Source organism: Triticum aestivum, chromosome 5B (genome assembly GCF_018294505.1).
Source record: "Triticum aestivum cultivar Chinese Spring chromosome 5B, IWGSC CS RefSeq v2.1, whole genome shotgun sequence".
Lineage (NCBI taxonomy): Eukaryota > Viridiplantae > Streptophyta > Magnoliopsida > Poales > Poaceae > Triticum > Triticum aestivum.
Window position 1 is genome coordinate 603,977,681 of NC_057807.1, and position 21,703 is coordinate 603,999,383.

At 42.9% G+C, this 21,703-nt stretch overlaps 1 long non-coding RNA gene across 1 annotated transcript; it reads left to right on the plus strand.

Moving 5' to 3' along the window:
* Positions 1 to 1,019: 1,019 nt before the first annotated feature.
* LOC123113564 (uncharacterized) lies at positions 1,020 to 2,799 on the plus strand. The gene is made up of 2 exons (XR_006456082.1): positions 1,020 to 2,214; positions 2,434 to 2,799. It is a non-coding gene; the product is annotated as an uncharacterized lncRNA (long non-coding RNA).
* Positions 2,800 to 21,703: the final 18,904 nt, after the last annotated feature.

Here is a 21,703-nt window from a genome sequence, read left to right on the forward strand (position 1 = left end):
CCAAACCAAACCGATAGTTTGAAGAGACTTGCAAAGATAACTCAATCATATAAAAGAATTCAGAGAAGATTCAATTATTATCCATAGATAAATCTGATCATAAACCCACAATTCATCGGATCTTCACAAACACACTGCAAAAAGAGATTACATCGAATAGTTCTCCACAAGAGAGGGGAAGAACATTGTATTGAGATCCAAAAAGAGAGAAGAAGCCATCTAGCTAATAACTATGGACCCGAAGGTCTGTGGTAAACTACTCACAACTCATCGGAAGGGCTATGGTGTTGATGTAGAAGCCCTCCATGGTGGATTCCCCCTCCGGCAGAACACCGGCGATGGCTCCAAGATGGGATCTCGCAGATACAGAAGGTTATGACGGTGGAAATTGTATTGCGGTTGCTCCCTAGATGTTTTCGGGGTACGTAGGCTTATATGGGAGGAAGAAGTACGTCGGTGGACGCCCCAGGGGCCCATGAGACAGGGGGCGCGCCCTATAGGGGGGGGGAGCCCTCCTATCTCGTGGAGGCTCCGGCTGTTTCTTGACTTGCACTCCAAGTCCTCTGGATCAGGTTCGTTCCAAAAATCACGCTCCCGAAGGTTTCATTCCGTTTGGACTCCGTTTGATATTCCTTTTCTTCGAAATACTGAAATAGGCAAAAAACAGCAATACGGGCTGGTCCTCCGGTTAGTAGGTTAGTCCCAAAAATGATAATAATGTACAAAATAAAGCCCATAAACATCCAAAACAGGTAATATAATAGCATGGAATAATAAAAAACTGAAGATATGTTGTAGACGTATCAATCCCTGACACTGATGGCATGTTCATGTTGAGTGATGAATGCTAGAATCATGTTGACTGATGGCATGTTCATGTTAGGATCATGTCCTTATTTCATGTTGCATGTTGAAGCTAGGGTTTGTGCTCACGCTGCAGGTGGGAGTGGAAATAAGTGGGACTAGACTTTCCATCTCACTTAAAACGCCTTAGTGGGAGCTCATTGGACCAGAAAAAAAAGAAGTGGGCTAGCCCCTTTAGCCCACTGGAACCCCACTTTACCCTATTAGCCCATCCCGATAGCTTGGTGCAGGGAGGACGACGCCGTCGCCGATCGATGGCAGCCGCCGCTGCACGGCGCACCTAGCCCCTCCCCTACCTCGCAGCTTCTCCCTGCTCCGCCCCTCCCCTACCTCACAGCTTCTCCCTACCCCACCCCTCCCCTACCTCCCGGCGATGGGCAGGTCGCCGGCAGCACCAACCCCGACCCCCAGGTCGCCGGCATGATCAATCACGACCCCCGGGTCGCCGGCTGTCCCAACCCCGACAGCCAAGGCGCCGGATGCGTCAATCCCGGAGCCCAAGGTGCCGGATGCATCGTCGGCAGCAGCTGATGCATCAATTCAAGATAGTCCCTCAGATTCAAGGAAAAATATTGTCGTCGTTGGCAGGGAAAAATATGCTTTTTTTTCATCTTCTTCTCTGAAAGCCCGTTTTTAGGTATGTAGGTAGGTGCGATTGGTTAGATTTGGGGATTGGATTTCAGAAGATGGGGACCTGGATTGCTACTGCTAATTGGCTGTTCATCATCTATTGTTTATTTAAGAAAATAGGACCTGGATGGGTACCATTTACATAACTACGCCGAACACTAAACATTGGGCCATCTTGCTGTTACATACAGCGTATTTCAGTGATTTGTAGTGATCTGCCACTTAGTTTCTTTCTTATTCTATTGTACCTTTTATTAATGTCTGAACTTAACTCATCATATTTAACTCGGTTGTGAAAATTTTCAGATCTTGAGGAGCACAAGGGTGAGCTCTTGCGTGCCATAAAAATCGAGAAGGCTACTGGCCCGGATCTTGAGGAGCACAAGGGTGCTAGTGAGCTCCATGTGGAACCACCAAAGTGCAAGAAAAGTAAGCGAAGTAGGCAGAGTAGCGGCGAGCTTCATGCGGAACACCAAGAAACGAACAAAGTCTTTATTTATGCATAACTGCCCACTTTATTGATGGCTCATGGACTCTACAAAACAGAATAATCAGATTTTGCCTCTTGGAAACTCTGCACAACGCTCATAACATGTTTGACATGGTGCAAGATAGCTTGAGAGATTGGAAAATTGAAGACAAAATCTTTAGCTTTACCCTAGACAATGCACCAGTTAATACCTTGATGGTTGGCCACTTGAGAATTTTTTTGGCAGATAGGTATCTTCTTGGAATCCTGCCTTTTTTGCCGTCAAATGCTTGTGATCTCTTGAGCTTGCTGTACTACTTGTTATAGTAACCCACATTTCGTGCTTCCATTGATGCCATCCATTGTAGTTTCTTGCTGTACTTATGTATTTGCTCTGTTAATTCAGAATTCAGATAGGATTCAGATAGGCTTCAGTTATGAATTCAGAATTCAGATAGTTTTTTTGGCAGGCAGAAGGTGGAGCCTGAGGACAAGGAGGAGACCCGGGGGGCGAAGCCAGAAGCGGCACCGGCGGCAGCTGAGACTCAGTGAAGGCTTGTCCTGAGCTCGTGATCGTCTTCCATGAACCAACCTGAAGCTTCATTCACTGAGAGTTGCGAGGTCTTATCAGCTTAGAGTTTTTATTTTCTCTTTGTCCTTGTGAGTTCACTGAGATTTTTAATGGGACTACCACTGAGAGTTGTGAGCTTCATTCACTGAGAGTCGCTATAAGTTGAAAATAAGCTTGTATCTGTGGCGGCCGCTTCCACAAAGTTCTATTAATATGTTGATGCACTATTACCTTATTCAAATTCCAATCAAGATTTGCTTGTCCAGTTTATATGTTAAGTGGGATCCCACTTATTCCCACCTAATATGTGCTAGTTTTGATGGGACTACCACTTCTTTTCCACCAAGCCATGTTGGGACTAGGTGGATCAAGGTGGGATTCCCAGGAACCGTCCCACTTGCAGCGCGAGTTTGTGCCATCAGTGGATGTTATACGTGCATGTACACTACTAGGGAAAACCTTATACACAGAATCTTAGCAGCAGCATGGTTCAAAAACAAATGCTACTGCTAATTAGCATGTAGCGAGCTTTAGGTCACCGCGCTACTAATAGCGCAGTAGCCGTAGCGCTCTAGGTGAAACCAGCGTTACTACTATAATTGCCACGGCGTTGCCTCCAGGCTAGATATAGTAGTAGCGCCCTTCTGCCGGACGCGCTACTGCTAAAGTACTTAGTAGCAGCGTTTTTCTTCAAAACTCGCTGTTGCTAAGTATCACCCCCCTTGCAACTAATTAAGTTTAGTCCCATACTGCTAAGTGAACAAGGTGTTTACCACCTTAAATATGTTACTTGTCAAACTATCTCGAGAACTTGGTCTTCATTGAACTATATGTGTAGGATTTGTGGCTGCAATATGAATCCTCGCCTTTACCTATACAGGTACAGTGAGGATTCATGTTGACTATTTATATTCTACACAAGAAGATCAATGATGACCAATGTATATTTTTGATGTTTTTACATGCTTAGACTTAGCAATAGCGTTGTTTTTAGGACAAAGCGCTACTGATATTGGTCTTAGCAGTAGCGCGCTCCATGTACCCGCGCTACTGCTAAAGCAAAACAAAATGCGCGGCCCGGTGTCAGGACCGGTTTTCCAATAAAATATTTATTAAAAAATCGACCATTTTATCCGACCAGTATAGAAAAATCCTCCTTACTGGTAGACAAATCCTTGATACAGAAATCCAGAAGTACTAAATATTATACAAGGTTGAGCTGAGGCTGCTCAACAATTTATTACAAGCATGCCGATATTATACATAAAGGCGGATATGACACAAGGAGTATGGTGGCATAACTACTGACTCGTAATAAAAGTGGTGGTGGATATGTCACAGTGAAGTGGGTGACATGACTCCTAAATCGTACAGCTCATCGAGCGCCGGAGTGAGGCTCGATGATTTTATTAGGGTAGCGGAAGCGTATATGATACAAGGGACCAACTCCAGGATCGCACGTGACTGACTGACACTCCTCTAGGCGTCGGACTCACTATCGTACTCTTCATCCATAAGATCGCCTTCGTCAACATCTGGCCAAATCAACAAGCCAGGTGAGTACTTTGAATGTACTCGCAAGACAGTTTGGACATAAGATATAACAAATGCAAACATGATGCACATGAGCAGACTAGTAATGCACACTCAGATAATAAATTTGCATTGCATGTTAAATAAAAAGGAAGTCAGGCGGTAGTCCTCCCGAAATCCCAATAAAATAACTGAAGACCGATCGGGTGTCCAAAGCGACGCCTCGAAAGGTAAAAATAAATTAACATGCCGCAGTCGGGCATCAGGGCGACACCACATAAAGGGCTTATATTTAAATATAAATGACAGTGCGTGCCACAGTCGGATGTCTAAGCGACATCTCGAAAACGGCTTATAATGAAAGTAAATAACATGGATGCCACGGTCGGATGTCTGAGCGACATCACATAAAGGGCTTATATCAAAAGTAAATAACGAGAATGCCACAGTCGGATGTCTGAGCGACATCACATAAAGGGCTTATATCAAAAGTAAATAACGAGAATGCCACAGTCGGACGTCTGAGCGACATCACATAAAGGGCTTATATCAAAAGTAAATAACAAGAGTGCCACAGTCGGACGTCTGAGCGACATCACATAAAGGGCTTATATTAAAAGTAAATAACAAGAATGCCACAGTCGGACGTCTGAGCAACATCACATAAAGGGCTTATATTTCACCATTCGAATTCAAGTAGCTCATGAATTTAAATCATCCCAAGGAAATACTCAGTACATAATAATAAACGGGTTAGTACATCCACAGAAATAACAATCATCCGGGTTTACAACTCATGTTTATTCACCGGATATTGTTACTGAGACTGATGCTGAGATGGACGTTGAGACTGACACTGATACTGACATTGAAATGTTGATCACAGTCCTTGACCATGGACACGGTTACTCGAATGATTTTGATTCTACAGAGTTTGTACTCTTTACCCACAGCCAACGGATTTCCGTAGTCACAAAGGACTAGTTTTGTTTACGGTATTTTAGAAGAAACATATCTAACCAGTACACACCCATTCCACATCCCGCTACCAGGAATCACCCTATGCAACATTCAAGAAAAACTCTAAGACGGGGAGGCCACAACCTCGAGTATCATGGGATCAAATTTATATCGCGTGCTCTAAGGGGTGCCCCCCTCTTGGTCCCAACCGGAAACACCCATGCCCCCTGACTGGATGATGGGCTTTAATCCAGGGCCATGGAACCCTCATCACGTCCCCTCTATTTGGTGTGCACAAGGAAAGAGGTTTGCAACTGACTAGACCGCATTCTTTGCAGAAGACATGTGGCAGCACGAAAAAGGGGACGAAAGGGAACATGACTTGATCCACGTTAATACTGGAGTTAAACGGTTGGCATAAGACTGGCATGCTTCAACAATACCAGCTTGCAACCTATCATGCCACCACATGATCAGGTTATCTTACCATCATATAAACACATCAAGTTTCGAAGCTCACTTGTAGCTTGCCTTGCATGCAATATAACATTCACTAATGCTTATATAAACATGCCATGAGAGAACTTCTCAAGTAAACATGCAAGACACTCATCATATCAAAGGTTCAAACATGCTTGCCTGGTTCGGAGTAGTCGGAGTCGAGCTTGGTGAAGTTCGCGGCTCTGTCACCTCCTTTGGTATCTACGTTATAAAAGAAATCGGATACTAACGTAAATACCGTGCGTGCATAAAAATTGTTCCAAATATTTTTCAAATAAATATGATAAAAAACTAGATAGAAAAATAAAGATGACAGAAAAAGAATCAACTCAAAATCATCTTTTGTTTAAAGGTTATAAGGGTTTAGTCCAGGGACTAATCTGTGATGAAACAGAAACTTTCCATGGGCTAGTTAAAAAAAACCAGAAAAACATTTCGCTTAGAAAACGTACTTTGCCCGAAGGCGTTTTAAGAAAATGTTTCGAATAAAAGAGAAAAAGCTGACGAGGGGGTCCCACCCGTTAGGTTAAGAAATCAAAACAAAGTCCCGCCGGCGCCCGAGGCTTGCGGTGGTCACCGGCGTTGATCCACGGCGAGGCAGGGGGAGTGGAGCGTACCTACGGACTCACGGAGCTCTCCCGCGTCTGTGGGTGGTGGAGTTGGTCATCGGTGAGCACCACGTCAACGGCGGCCTCTTCTCCGGCGGACGACGGTTCGGTCGAGGATGGATCTCACGAAGGAGGGCTGCAGACGCCAAATTGAAGCACGGTTTAGAGGAGTGGGTGTACTAGGAGGCTACTGACGCAGTTTGGGAGGCGGGGGTGCTCTCACCCGAGAGGATCTTGCCGGAGCCCGAAGCGGATCGGGGCGGCCGGAGCCGGGGAAGAAGGCTCTCCCGAGGCCTTCTGATGAGCGTGGCAGGGTTCTGAGGCGAGGAGGGGAAGTGCTGGGTCGAGAACGAGCTTGGGGCCTCCATTTATAGCCGGCCCGAGGCGGTTGCCGAGAACGGGATCACTCCAGCGAGTGATTACGATGAGGCAGAGGTTGGACGGGGGATTTAGGTGACTGGGCAGCTTTGTGTTGGTCCACTGGCACCATTCAACGTCTAAACCTGGTCGGATTTGGCCTGCTCCCATGGTTTCGACGGAACAGAGCTCACGGGCTTGTCGGCGGCAGAGAGCATGCTCTACGCCTCTCAGGCCATGGTGACTGTTCTGCAGCACGCACGGGGAAGAGGATGGCCACGCGGAGGCTCCTGGTGGTGTGGGCGGTGCTGGACGGCGCCGTATGGCAGGGCTGGCCCCTGTTGGCCGCCACAGGCGGTTCTGCCACCGCGGAAGACGCCGGTGTTGGCGAGACACGTCACCACCAACGCTCGCGCCTGTCCAAACGACCGTGTGGCGCACTGGATAAGAAGGGGGAGCAGTGAGCAAGGCGCCGACGCATGCACTAGCGAGATTGACGCTGTGGTTCTGAAGAAAACGACACTGTCGACTGAACTGAACACTGAACTCTGAATCTTGACAGAAACAATGCCGACCACCTGTTCGACGAAATGATTTAGGCACGTGGAAATTTTTTCTGGAGCTGGGACTTGGTGAAGTGATCTCTTGATGCATCTAGAGGCTGCCTGATTTATCTCAAATTTTTAGGAAAAGAAAAGGAATGAATTTCACCAAAAATGGCAAATCTGGTCCAAACTTGCAGCAAGCACATTTTAAAAAATTTGAACTGTGGACCAGCAGATCTTGATGGATCTAGGTTGAGGGTACTAAGGAGTAACTAGGGTAATTTGCTTGGGCTCAGAAACTTAAGGGATTTGGTACTTCCTTTGTAAATCCCAAGAGTCTAGAATAAATTACAGAAAAATGTTTGAGGATAAAATAAATAGAAATAAAATCTAAAAGAGGTTGAAACTTGCTAGAATTGGATGTTTGATTTGACGCAAAGTAGGGGGGTGGGTTTTGGAAGAAATATTCTACATAGGTCATGGCAAGAGAGAAATCTTTCAGTGGGAAAGAATAAATCCATAATTTATAGGAATTCTTTTTAATAGAAAGAATTGTAAAAACTTTCCAAGGTTATTTGTGTTGAGCCAACACAAGATGAAAAACCCTCAAGACCCAAAATCAAGGTTGAGAAGAACCCAAAAAAATTATTTGTCATAAAAGAATTTTTTTGAGAAGGAGAGTCTTAAAAAAATTAAATAACCTCCTTCCAATTAATTAAAGAATTTGAAAAAAACCAAATCAAAATTTTTGGAGTGTTACAACACCTACCCCCTTAGGAAAAATCTCGTCCCCGAGATTTCAGCTGATCCTCAAATAGGTGTGGGTACTCTGTCCGAAGAAAATCCTCTCTTTCCCATGTTGCTTCACCCTCGGTGTGATTGCTCCACTGAACCTTGAAAAACTTAATTGTTTTCTGTTGGGTCCTTCTTTCAGACTCCTCCAATATTTTTATTGGATGTTCCCTGTAGGTGAGGTCTGGTTGCACGTCAATGCTCTCATGAGATACATGCTTTTCTGGGTTGCTTACACATTTCCTCAACTGTGAGATGTGGAACACATCGTGGACGTCTGGCAGTTCTTTGGGTAGGTCTAGCTGGTAGGCCACTGTGCCTCTTCATGCAATCACACAGAAGGGTCCAATAAACCATGGTGCTAGCTTTCATTTAACTTTGAACCGTTGCAGGCCCCTCATAGGAGATACGCGTAGATACACGTATTCGCCAGGTTCAAAGCTGACTTCACGATGTTTTTGATCATAATAACTCTTTTGTCGGCTCTGGGCTTTTTTGAGTCGATCCCTGATTAGTTTAGCTTTCTCCTCAGCTTCCTTGAGCATGTCGGGGCAGAAGATACGCCTGTCTCCTATTTCTGAACAATTTAATGGGGTACGACATCTTCACCCATACAAGGCTTCAAAAGGTGCCATTTGCAGACTGGCTTGGTAACTTTTGTTGTATGCGAACTCGACACACGGCAAGCTTTCTTCCCAACTAGTTACATAGGTGAGAACACATGCTCTTAGCATGTCCTCTAGAATTTGGTTCACACATTCAGTTTGTCCTCCAGTCTGGGGGTGGTATGCTGTACTGAATACTAGTTGAGTTCCCAGAGTTGTTGTAAATGATCCCAAAATCTAGAGACAAATTGAGTGCCTCTGTCGGATATTATAGTCTCTGGAATTCCATGCAGACAAACTATACGGGAGAGATAAAGTTTGGCAAGCTTCTGGGTGGTGTGGGTTGTCTTTACTGGGATGAAATGTGCCACCTTAGTTAATCTATCTATGATGACCCATATGGCATCATTCCCGTGTCGTGACCGAGGCAGTCTGACAATAAAATCCATTCCAATTTCGTCCCATTTCCACTCAGGTATCTTGTTTGGCTGTAATAGTCCTGCTGGTTTTTGGTGCTCGGCTTTAATGCGCTGACATGAATCACAGCAAGCAATGAATGTGGCTATATCCCTCTTCATACCGTGACACCAAATATTTTCCTGAATGTCCTTGTACATTTTGGTTCCTCCAGGATGGATTGATTATGGAGCGGTGTGGCCTTCTGCTAGAATTTGCTGTTTGAGGTCCTCTATGTTTGGTACGCAAAGTCTATCTCCGTACCATAATATTCCCTTATCGTCTATGACGAATTCTGAGGCCTTGCCCGAACTCACTTTTCTTTTTATGACTTCGATGCTGGGGTGTCCATGCTGAGCCTCGTTAATCTGTTCCATTAGGGTGGGTTGTATTTCCAAATTTGACACATTGCCCTCAGTGACTGATACGTCCATTTTGCATCATGCTTTTATATCAATATTTATTGCATTATGGACTGTCATTACACATTATATCTCAATACTTATGGCTATTCTCTCTTATTTTACAAGGTTTACCATGAAGAGGGGGAATGCTGACAGCTGGAATTCTGGCTGGAAAAGGAGCAAATGTTGGAAACCTATTCTGCACAACTCAAAAAGTCCTGAAACTCCACGAAACAACCTTTTGGATTTATTAAGAATTTATGAGCGAAAGAAATAGGCCTGGGGTCCACACCCTGTCCAGGAGACAGGGGGGCGCGGCCCCCTATCTCCTGGGCCCCCTGGTGGGCCTCCGGCATCCATCTTCTGCTATATCATCACTTTTACCCTGGAAAAAATCGTGGGCAAGCTTACGGGACGAAACTCGGCCACCACGAGGTGGAACCTTGGCGGAATCAATCTAGGGCTCTGGCGGAGCTGTTCTGCCGGGGACACTTCCCTTCGGGAGGGGGAAATCATCACCAACGTCATCACCAACGATCCTCTCATCGGGAGGGGGTCAATCTCCATCAACATCTTCACCAGCACCATCTCCTCTCAAAACCCTAGTTCATCTCTTGTATCCAATCTTGTATCAAAACCACAAATTGGTACCTGTGGGTTGCTAGTAGTGTTGATTACTCCTTGTAGTTGATGCTAATTAGTTTACTTGGTGGAAGATCATATGTTCAGATCCTTTACGCATATTATTACTCCTCTGATTATGAACATGAATATGCTTTGTGAGTAGTTATGTTTGTTCCTGAGGACATGGGTGAAGTCTTGCTATTAGTAGTCATGTGAATTTGGTATTCGTTTGATATTTTGATGAGATGTCTGTTGTCTTTCCTCTAGTGGTGTTATGTGAACGTCGACTACATGACACTTCACCATTATTTGGGCCTAGAGGAAGGCATAAGGAAGTAATAAGGAGATGATGGGTTTCTAGAGTGACAGAAGCTTAAACCCTAGTTTATGAATTGCTTCGTTAGGGGTTGATATGGACCCATATGTTTAATGTTGTGGTTAGGTTTACCTTAATACTCCTTTTTGTAGTTGCGGATGCTTGCAATAGGGGTTAATCATAAATGGGATGCTTGTCCAAGTTAGGGCAGTACCCAAGTGCCGGTCCACCCACATATCAAATTATCAAAGTACCGAACGCGAATCTTACGAACGTGATGAAAACTAGCTTGACAATAATTCCCAACGTGTCCTCGGGAGCTCCTTCCTCATTATTAGAATTTGTACAGGCTTATCATTTGCTACATAAAGGATTGGGCCACCTTGCTGCACTTTATTTACTTTATTTACTTTTTGCTCGTTATTATTTATCTTATCACAAAACTATCTATCACCTACTATTTCAGTGCTTGCAGAGAAAACCTTACTGAAAACCGCTTATCATTTTCTTTTGCTCCTCGTTGGGTTCAACACTCTTACTTATTGAAAGGACTATGATAGATCCCCTACACTTGTGGGTCATCAAGACTCTTTTCTGGCGCCGTTGCCGGGGAGTGTAGCGCTTTTGGTGAGTGGAACTTGGTAAGGAAACAATTATATAGTGTGCTGAAATTTTCTGTTACTTGTCACTATGGAAACTAATCCTTTGAGGGTCTTGTTTGGGGTATCTTCACCCCAACCATAAGAGCAAAGAGATGCTCCTCAACCTACTGAACCTTATGCAAATATTCACTTTGAGATTCCTTCGAGTATGATAGAAAAACTGCTAGCTAATCCCTTTGCAGGAGACGGAACATTGCATCCTGATTTACACCTTATCTTTGTGGATGAAGTTTGTGGATTATTTAAACTTGCAGGTATCCCCGATGATGTTGTAAAAATGAAGGTCTTCCCTTTATCTTTGAAGGGAGATGCAATGACATGGTATAGGCTATGTGATGATACAAGATTTTGGAATTATAAGCGACTGAAGTTGGAATTTCACCAGAAGTTCTATCCTGTGCATCTTGTTCATCGTGATCGTAATTACATATATAATTTCTGGCCTCGCGAAGGAGAAAGCATCGCTCAAGCTTGGGGGAGGCTTAAGTCAATTTTATATTCATGCCCCAATCACGAGCTCTCTCGGGAAATGATTATTCAGAATTTTTATGCTCGGCTTTCTCTTGATAATCGCAACCTGCTCGATACTTCTTGTGCGGGTTCCTATATGCTGAAGACTATTAATTTCAAATGGGACTTATTGGAAAGAATTAAACGAACTCTGAAGATTGGGGTTCCGACGATGGTAAGGAGTCAGGTATGACACTTAAGTTCGATTGTGTTAAATCTTTTATGGATACCGATGCTTTTCATGGATTTAGCTCTAAGTATGGACTTGACTCTGAGATAGTAGCTACTTTTTGCGAAACTTTTGCTACTCACGTTGATCTCCCTAAAGAGAAGTGGTTTAAATATAATCCTCCTGTTGAAGTGAAAGTAGTTGCACCTATTACAGTCGAAGAAAAGACTATTACATATAGTGATCCTATTATTCCTACTGCTTATGTCGAAAAACCTCCTTTTCCTATTAGGATAAAAGATCATGTTAAAACTTTGACTGTTGTTCGTAAGAGTAATACTAGGACTTATACACCTCCTGAGCAAATTAATGTTGAACCTGGTATTGCTATTATTAAAGATCTCTTGGATGAGGACTTAGATGTTATCTCTTTCTTGGGTGAAACTGCTAATATTGCTAGATCCGATACTAAGACACGTAGACCTGTTGTAGGCACGCCTGCTATTTCTGTTAAAATAGGAGATCATTGTTATCATGGTTTATGTGATATGGGTGCTAGTGCTAATGCGATACCTTATGATCTTTATAAAGAAATTATGCATGATATTGCACCTGTTGAATTAGAAGACATTGATGTTACTATTAAGCTTGTTAATAGGGACACCATTAAACCTATTGGGATTGTTAGAGATGTTGAAGTCTTGTGTGGGAAGATTAAATACCCTGCTGATTTTCTTGTTCTTGGTTCCCCACAAGATGATTTTTGTCCCATTATTTTTGGTAGACCCTTCTTGAATACTGCTAGTGCTAAGATTAATTGTGAAAAGAATATTGTCACTGTTGGCATAGATGGTATGTCTCATGAGTTTAATTTCGCTAAGTTTAGTAGACAACCTCGTGAAAGGGAAGCACCTAGTAAGGATGAAATTGTTGGTCTTGCTTCCATTGCTATTCCTCCAACTGATCCGTTAGAACAATATTTGTTAGACCATGAAAATGATATGTTTATGAAGGAAAGGGAAGAAATAGATGAAGTGTTCCTTAAACAAGAACCTATGCTAAAACATAACCTTCCCGTTGAAATTCTTGGGGATCCCCCTCCACCCAAGGGTGATCCCGTGTTTGAACTCAAACCCTTACCTGATAATCTCAAGTATGCTTATCTTGATGAAAAAGAAATATATCCTGTTATTATTAGTGCTAACCTTTCAGAGAAAGAAGAAGAAAGATTATTGAAAACTCTGAAGAAGCACCAAGCTGCTATTGGATATACTCTGGACGATCTTAAGGGCATTAGTCCCACATTATGTCAACACAGAATTTCAGTGGAGAAAGATGCCAAACCAGTTAGAGATCCTCAAAGACGATTAAACCCCAAAATGAAGGAAGTGGTGAGAAAGGAGATTCTAAAACTCCTTGAGGTAGGTATTATTTATCCCGTTGCTGATAGTGAATGGGTAAGCCCTGTCCATTGTGTCCCTAAAAAGGGAGGTATTACTGTTGTTCCTAATGATAAAGATGAATTGATCCCGCAAAGAATTATTACAGGCTATAGGATGGTAATTGATTTCCGTAAGTTAAATAAAGCTACTAAGAAATATCATTACCCTTTACCTTTTATTGATCAAATGCTAGAAAGGCTATCCAAACACACACATTTTTGCTTTCTAGATGGTTATTCTGGCTTCTCTCAAATACCTGTGTCCGTGAAGGATCAATCTAAAACTACTTTTACTTGCCCTTTTGGTACTTTTGCTTATAGACGTATGCCTTTTGGTTTATGTAATGCACCTGCTACCTTTCAAAGATGCATGATGTCTATATTTTTGATTTTTGTGAAAAGATTTGTGAGGTATTCATGGATGACTTCTCCGTCTATGGATCCTCTTTTGATGATTGTTTGAGCAACCTTGATCGAGTTCTGCAGAGATGCGAAGACACTAGTCTCGTCCTGAATTGGGAAAAGTGTCACTTTATGGTTAATGAAGGCATTGTCTTGGGGCACAAGATCTCTGAGAGAGGCATTGAAGATGATAAAGCCAAAGTTGATGCTATTGAAAAGATGCCATGTCCCAAGGACATAAAAGGTATAAGAAGTTTCCTTGGTCATGCCGGCTTTTATAGGAGGTTCATCAAGGACTTTTCTAAAATCTCTGGGCCTCTGACTAATTTATTGCAAAAAGATATTCCTTTTGTCTTTGATGATGATTGTGTAGAAGCATTTGAAACACTTAAGAAAGCCTTGATCACTGCACCTATTGTTTAGCCACCTGATTGGAATTTACCTTTTGAAATTATGTGCGATGCTAGTGATTATGCTGTAGGTGCCGTTTTAGGGCAAAGATTCGATAAGAAATTGAATGTTATCCAGTATGCTAGTAAGACTCTTGATACTGCCCAGAGAAATTATGCTACTACTGAAAAAGAGTTCTTAGCAGTTGTGTTTGCATGTGATAAGTTTAGACCTTATATTGTTGATTCCAAAGTTACTATTCACACTGATCATGCTGCTATTAAATATCTTATGGAAACGAAAGATGCTAAGCCTAGACTCATTAGATGGGTTCTCTTGCTCCAAGAATTTGACTTGCATATTATTGATAGAAAGGGAGCTGAGAACCCCGTTGCAAACAACTTGTCTAGGTTAGAGAATGTTCTTGATGACCCACTGTCTATTAATGATAGTTTTCCTAATGAACAATTAGCGGTTGTCAATGCTTCTCGTACCGCTCCTTGGTATGCTAATTATGCTAATTACATTGTTGCTAAATATATACCACCTAGTTTCACATACAAGCAAAAGAAAAAGTTCTTTTATGATTTAAGACATTACTTCTGGGATGATCCACACCTTTATAAAGAAGGAGTAGATGGTATTATTAGACATTGTGTGCCTGAGCATGAACAAGAACAAATCCTACGCAAGTGTCACTCTGAATCTTATGGAGGACACCACGCTGGAGATAGAACTGCACACAAGGTACTACAATCTGGTTTTTATTGGCCTACTATTTTCAAAGATGCTCGTAAGTTTGTCTTATCTTGTGATGAATGTCAAAGAATAGGTAACATTAGTAGACGTCAAGAAATGCCTATGAATTATTCTCTTCTTATTAAACCGTTTGATGTTTGGGGCTTTGATTATATGGGACATTTTCCTGCCTCTAATGGTTATACACATATTTTAGTTGCTCTTGATTACGTTACTAAGTGGGTAGAAGCTATTCCAACTAGTAGTGCTGATCATAACACTTCTATTAAAATGCTTAAAGAAGTTATTTTTCTGAGGTTTGGAGTCCCTAGATACCTTATGACTGATGGAGGTTCACACTTTATTCATGGTGCTTTCCGTAAGATGCTTGCTAAGTATGATGTCAATCATAGAATCGCATCTCCTTATCGCACTACAAAAAAATACACTTCCGTGATGATACGTGTTTGTCACAGTAGGTCGCATTTTTTGTCATGCATGTACATCCATGAAAAATTTATGACAGAATCAAGATAGTCATACCTGTGCTGTCGTAGAAGTGTTCCATGACATTACCAAAATTATCATCACGGAAGTGTCCACTTCCATGATGATAAATCACGCGTCACAGAAGTGCTTTCGTCAAGGGTGACCGACACGTGGCATCCACCGTAACGGAACACCGTTAAGCTATCGGGTCGGGTTTTGGATCCGATAACCCGTTAACAGCCCCGACCAATGGGGATTTTCCACGTGTAAAATCATCATTGGCTGGAGGAAACACGTGTCGGCTCACCGTTGGGACAAATGTCATCCCCTCATTGGACAGAAGGCGCCTATGATACGTCAACACGTGGCACGGCCCAATAGAGGCCCATTCCTGTGAAAAGGCCGGCCCATTTGACTTGGTCAAAAGGTGGCGGGCCGGCCCAAATAAAGCCTGTTAACGACCTGTTCGCATATAGCCCATTTACAGCCCGCTAACCCAAGGCCCGTTACGCCCTATTCGAATTAGGCCCAGTAGCGTCATCTGGGCCACCCAATATGATTCCAGCCCGTTTTCACTTCTGGCCCATGTATGGCCCATGATGTCTTTCGGCCCATATGAGGCCCTATGTAACTCTTGGCCTATTAACGGCCCGTGGTGAAACTGGCCTGTAATGAACAGTGTATTACTTTACACCCATTAACGGCCCATGGTGAAACTGGCCCGTAATGAACAGTGTATCACTTTATACCCATTAAGGGCCCGTTATTCCGTTGGGCCGTTTGCAGCCCATGTTATCTTCCGGCCTTCTCAGAGCCCATTTATTCTTGGGCTCATTTCCAGCATTTGTTTACTTACGGCCCGTTACTGTCATTTTCTGCTTATGGGCCAAATTCATCCCGTGGTTACAGTCGGCCCGTTTGTGGTCCGTTAACACGTTGGTCCATTTTCATAGCGTCATGAAATATGGCCTATTAACGATGGCCCGTTATGGTCAGCCCATGAACGGACGATTCCAACTCTAGCCCGTTTACGGCCATAATGCGGCCTGTTATTGGCCCATGTTTGGCCAATCGATCATACTGCCCGTATAAGGCCCATTGATGATACGGCCCGTAGAAGGCCCATTGTTTCTGTGGCCCGTAGAAGGCCCATTGTTTCTACGGCCCATGGAAGGCCCACTATTTATACGGCCGGTAGAAGGCCAACTGTTTCTATGGCCCATAGGTGCAGTGTCACTACAGTAAATATTAGCCCATGGTTATTGTGGCCTAGTTTTAAAAAATAGGTTGTTGCAGCCACTAGCAAACCGCAGAAAAAGAACTGCACTGACTACAAGCAAACAAATAAACAAGACAACAAGGAAATAAATAAGCAAGCAACTTACACTAGGCTATGACGGCTATTACACATATTACATCCAATGGGCATCAAAGTTCGCCACCAGTGCAAATATAGGGAACACAGCAACATATAAACGCCGTAGAAAAACAAGTCCAGAACTGAAACCACTTCAGAAGAGCTCAAGAAACAATATCCTGGGTACCTAGAATGCTGGCAAGATGCTTAGCAAGCTTATTAACTTTCTCTTGTTTGGCGCTTAAGTCCTCCAGCGCCTGCTGTTGCACCAGAAAGTATGCATCTGAATTCCGCAGGGACTTCCTCAGTCCTTCGGCTTCCTCACTATGCATCTGAAGTTGAGACTCAATAAGCCGAACTGATTCAGGCAATGAGTTCGAAGAGCCGGTGCCAGCAGTGGTAGCCAGTAACTCGAACACTACATCAAGAAAGGACTTTGGGGTTGTCTTAGTGTCCTCAATATAGTTTTTATCAGCTTTCTTGGAGACCAATAGGGATGTCTCACTATCTTGAACCTTATCTACATTACTTCCTTTACCATTGCATAACAGGGTACTCTTCTCCAATATTTTATCCGCGTTCTAAAAGGGAAACAAACAAGCACATCTCAGGTTTACAATGTAGTATATGAAACTCATTTTGGTAAACCAGTTCAGTAGTAAGGTGGACAGGATAACAACATGAAACAAACATATATCTATGTAGTATGGTCACTGTATGGTCTATATCTTCTAGTTTATGTTGCCAAATCAAGATAGATATAGTTTGAATCATATCTATTTAAGACAAAGCAGCATAGACAGAATATAAGTGTGGGAAACTACACAGCAATAACAACACTTGTAATGTGCATGGCATGAGAACATAACTGTTTATTCAATTGACACTAAAATCAACATAGAGCAAGTTACAACAGCAAACAACCAAACACGTTGAAGAAACAGGTTTAAAACATACCTGTTGCGTCATTGGAGTTTCAATTGCATCCTTCAAATTTGAAATTGGTTGGTATCGGTAAATACAGTGATGCAAGAGCAAAGTAGTATGAACCATAGCTACGGAACCTGACCTGAGAACAATTCTTCTTATGCTTTAAGCGTTGACTTCGGGTTCGGAGTGGTGGTCCTCGTGATGTGGGCACTGCAGTTGCCTTACTAACTGCTCGTGTTTGGGTGCTTTGTGGTGGAGACGGTGCTGTGTCAATGGGAACTGGGTGTCTATCTGCTGGGGTTGGGGTTAGAAGGGGAGTAGCTGGTTCTCTGTCCAACTGGGTAGGGGTACAATCTGCATGAGTGTGGGTTATGTGTGGTGGGTCTGATTCTTGGGCAAGTACAACCATGGTTCTATCTGCATCGACAGGTAGCACGATCTCTTCTGAAGACCGTGTTTTTACTCCCACACATACTGCCATCACTCCCTCCAATTGAAATGGCTGATAAACAAGAAAAGTAATTGAATGTACACACATTGTAAGATAGACAGGTGCAATGGATAGTAGGGAAGAAAACAGGGCATGAAATAATTCACATTTATGTTGTCTAAGCAAACAGAATAGCGGGACATAATTTCACGTATATGATGGCTAATTAAACAGGATAGCATGACACAATTTCACATGTATGATGGCTAACTAAACAGGATAGAATGACATACTTCAAAATATGATGACTATGTAAACAGGATGACATGATATAACTATACGACGTGTCTATTAAAGTGGTTGGCATGCCATAAATCACAAACATGCCATCGATGGAAACATGATGGCATGATATAATTCACGGATAGAATGACATAATTTAAAATATGATGACTATGTAAACAGGATGAGATGATATAACTATATTATGTCTTTAGAAAATGGGTTGGCATGCCATAATTCAGATACATGCTGTCTATGTAAACATCATGGCATCACATAATTCAAATATGTGATTTATATACTAAGGAAGTGAGCAGAGGGCAATTGCATATATGATGTGTCAACTAAGAGATGGCATTCAATATTGTGTATATGATGTAAAAAATAAGCATTGCAATACAACATATGCATTATATGAGTAATATAACCCTGCCAAGTTTGAGCATACACCTCAGGGGGATAATAGGACTGGTCATCTGCCTCTGAATCCTCCTCTGAAGAGCTATCTTTAACCAGCAAGATATCTGCTTCAGCTGGTAGCATTGTATGCTCTGAAGACCTTGTTTTCACTCCAGATTTCTCCATCACCAATTCAAATGGCTGATGCACAAGAAGAGTAGTTGAATATACAAACATTGTCGACAAAGGCAATGAGAAATACAAAAAAAAGGACGGCATGATATAATTCACATATATGACGCTTGCCTAAAAAGCATGGCATTGCATAATTCACATACATAATGCCTTGCAACAAGATAACATTCAATAATTCACATATATAATGTCTTGCAACAAGATGGCATTGCATAATTCACATAAATGGTAATTAGACACTAAACATGTGGCATTCACACAAAGCATGTCTAAACTAAGCAAATGACATAGCAATGCAAGATACCATACACACGATATGAGTAACATAACCCTGCCAAGTTAGGGCATGCACCTCAGGGGGGAAATATGACTGGTCATCTGTCTCTGAATCCTCCTCTGAGGATCTATCGGTAACCAGCAAGACATGCGCTTCGTCAGATAGCAGTGTCTGCTCTGAAGACCTTGTTTCCACTCCAGATTTTTCCATGACCATGCCGAATGGCTGATGCACAGGAAGAGTAATTGAATGTACTAAAATTGTTGACAAATTTAACACATAATAAAAAAATGATGGCATGATATAATTCACATATAAGATGACTGGCTAACCAGGGTGGCATTGCAAATTTCACATATATGATGCCTGGCTAGACAAGATGGCATTGCATGATTCACATATACAATAAAGAAACAAAACAGATGGCATTGACACAAAGCATGTCTAAACTAAGCAGATGACATCTTTAATGTATACAGTAAGCAATGCAAGGCACCATATGCATGATATTACCAACATCAGCATGCCAAGTTAGAGCGAAGACCTCATGGGGTAAATAGGAGTGGTCTTCTCCTTCTGAATCCCCCTCAGAACAATTATCTTCCTCTTGATTATGATCCGAAATGGGTGGAGGGGGGGCTGCCTTTGCGCCCACCATGGAACGACGTCTGCATGAAATTTTATTGCCATGCAAGGCTCGTCTCTTTTGCTCTACATGATCAGTTCCATTGTGTACAATAACTGGCATCCATAGGAATAAAACATAGTGAGATCATGTAAGGAGTGTATGCACAAATCCAGAGTGATGGTAGCAAACTGTGGATAGACCCAAAACCAATGATAGTAGGCAGATAATAGCTTTAGTTAAAAAATACAGATAATGGCTCCTTTAATGTTTGTTTGCACACAACATGAAACTCATAGTAGACACCAGAGATTAACCAGATAGTAGACACATAGTACTGATTGCTGCCCCAATATATACCCCACAACCATTTAAAAACTCAAGTTTCAGCATTAGTTTCGACCTGACTCGGAGTCTAATAGGTGAACACGACGATAATGTAGCATGTAATCATATTAAGCAACGCATAACGTAAGCAGACACGGAAGAGTGCGACCTCTCTTGCGGACCCGTGTAGTCCTCAAGGTCATCTTCTCAGTTGATGATGGTAATGCAGTTGTCGTGGCTGCCGGTGGCAGGGAAGAAGATCTGAGGCGGCGAAAGACAGTCTGGAGAGCGGATCCCTGCTGTGGTGAACCCTTCCGTCGTTGGAGCAGCTGAGCTGGGGTGGAACACAGCACCGCAGGAGCAGGACAAACCACACAAGGTTTTCTTTGACACATATCTGTAACAGAAGTAATTGGGTAAGGGCTTGTTTGAATTTGAGGATTCTAACAATGCAGGGATAGGAAATAGACAGGAATATGATAGGAATGCACATGCAAAACAGAGAATTTAAAAACACAGGATTTCTGCCAATCTGGGTGTTTGATTCACAACAATTGAAAGATCACAGGATGCAAAAAAGCATGGTGAGATTAAGTCAAACCACAAGAAAATGTATGGTTATAATGCTATTATGCTACTATCTCTTAGTCTTGTGCTTGATGAATAGGAATATGAAAAGGAGGAGAATTGGAAATTAGAATTCCTACGGTTTTTATTTCAAGGAGACACTAAAGGAACAAATCCTACAGTTTTCGTTTGCTCCATTCCTTTGCACCAAATTCATGAAAAGTAGTACCATAGGAAACTTTCCAATTCCTATGTTTTTCATTCGCTTTTCCTTTCAAGCACTGGCGATTCTAGTAGGCAGGCTTGAGCAAGGAAAATCCTACACTAAAAAATTGTTTTTGTGCTACTTCTATTACTTTGGACCTAGGCCACTGCCATACTAGCTCAACTCCCAGGCCCATCGACAAATGCACAGCTCAAACGCGCAGAGATAAATAATGATGGCATTCAAGAGAGTCCATCACGGATAGCTAAGTTGCCTGGTACCTCACTGCTTGTCATATAGTAGGATAAAATAATCGTATTTCCCGTTACTACGAGTGCTTAGTGGACAATATATATATAACATGTAGAGTAAAATAGAGATGCAACAAGTGTACAACCTCTTTGGCGAAGCCATGTCGATCTCAGCGTGATTGGGTTGGCCGGTGAGGATGCTCCGGCTGACTTTGCTGTCGGAGGAGGGGAAGAAGATCTTAGGCGTCTGGAGATGGAGCCCGAGGTACTGCTCCACTGTGATGGAGGGTTTCATTGTTGGAGCAGCTCCGGTGAGTTCTACGACGCCGAGGCTGAAGCAGGACAAGAGAGACAACGAACAACGTTAACCTGAGTGGAATTCTAATAGCATCTCCAATACATGACGTAAAATACATAACCACAAAGTGCTAGATGTAAAATACATCAACCTCTCATCTCTGAACTTAACTGCCGAAACTGAACTTAACTGTCGAAACTGAACCTAACTGTCGCAACTGAATTTTGCTATCGAAACTGAATTTTGCTGTCGAAACTGAACGCACTAGCAAGGTGAGGCTACACGTTGGTCAACTGACTTTTTCATCTCTGGTCAGTCGATTTTGCAGCCGTTGGATACGAAATCAAGGGCCTGCGGTTCATCTTCAACCTCCACCCCCCCGAGCCGCCAGCCACCATCGGCCAAACAGCAGCCCCTGCCACCCGCGGCATGCAGTGCGCCGCCCCGCCCGCCCCGAAAACACTCCCCACCGCCGGTCCGCCGCCGCCCCGGCCATCCCTCTAGCCCCCCCGTGCCGAGCTTTT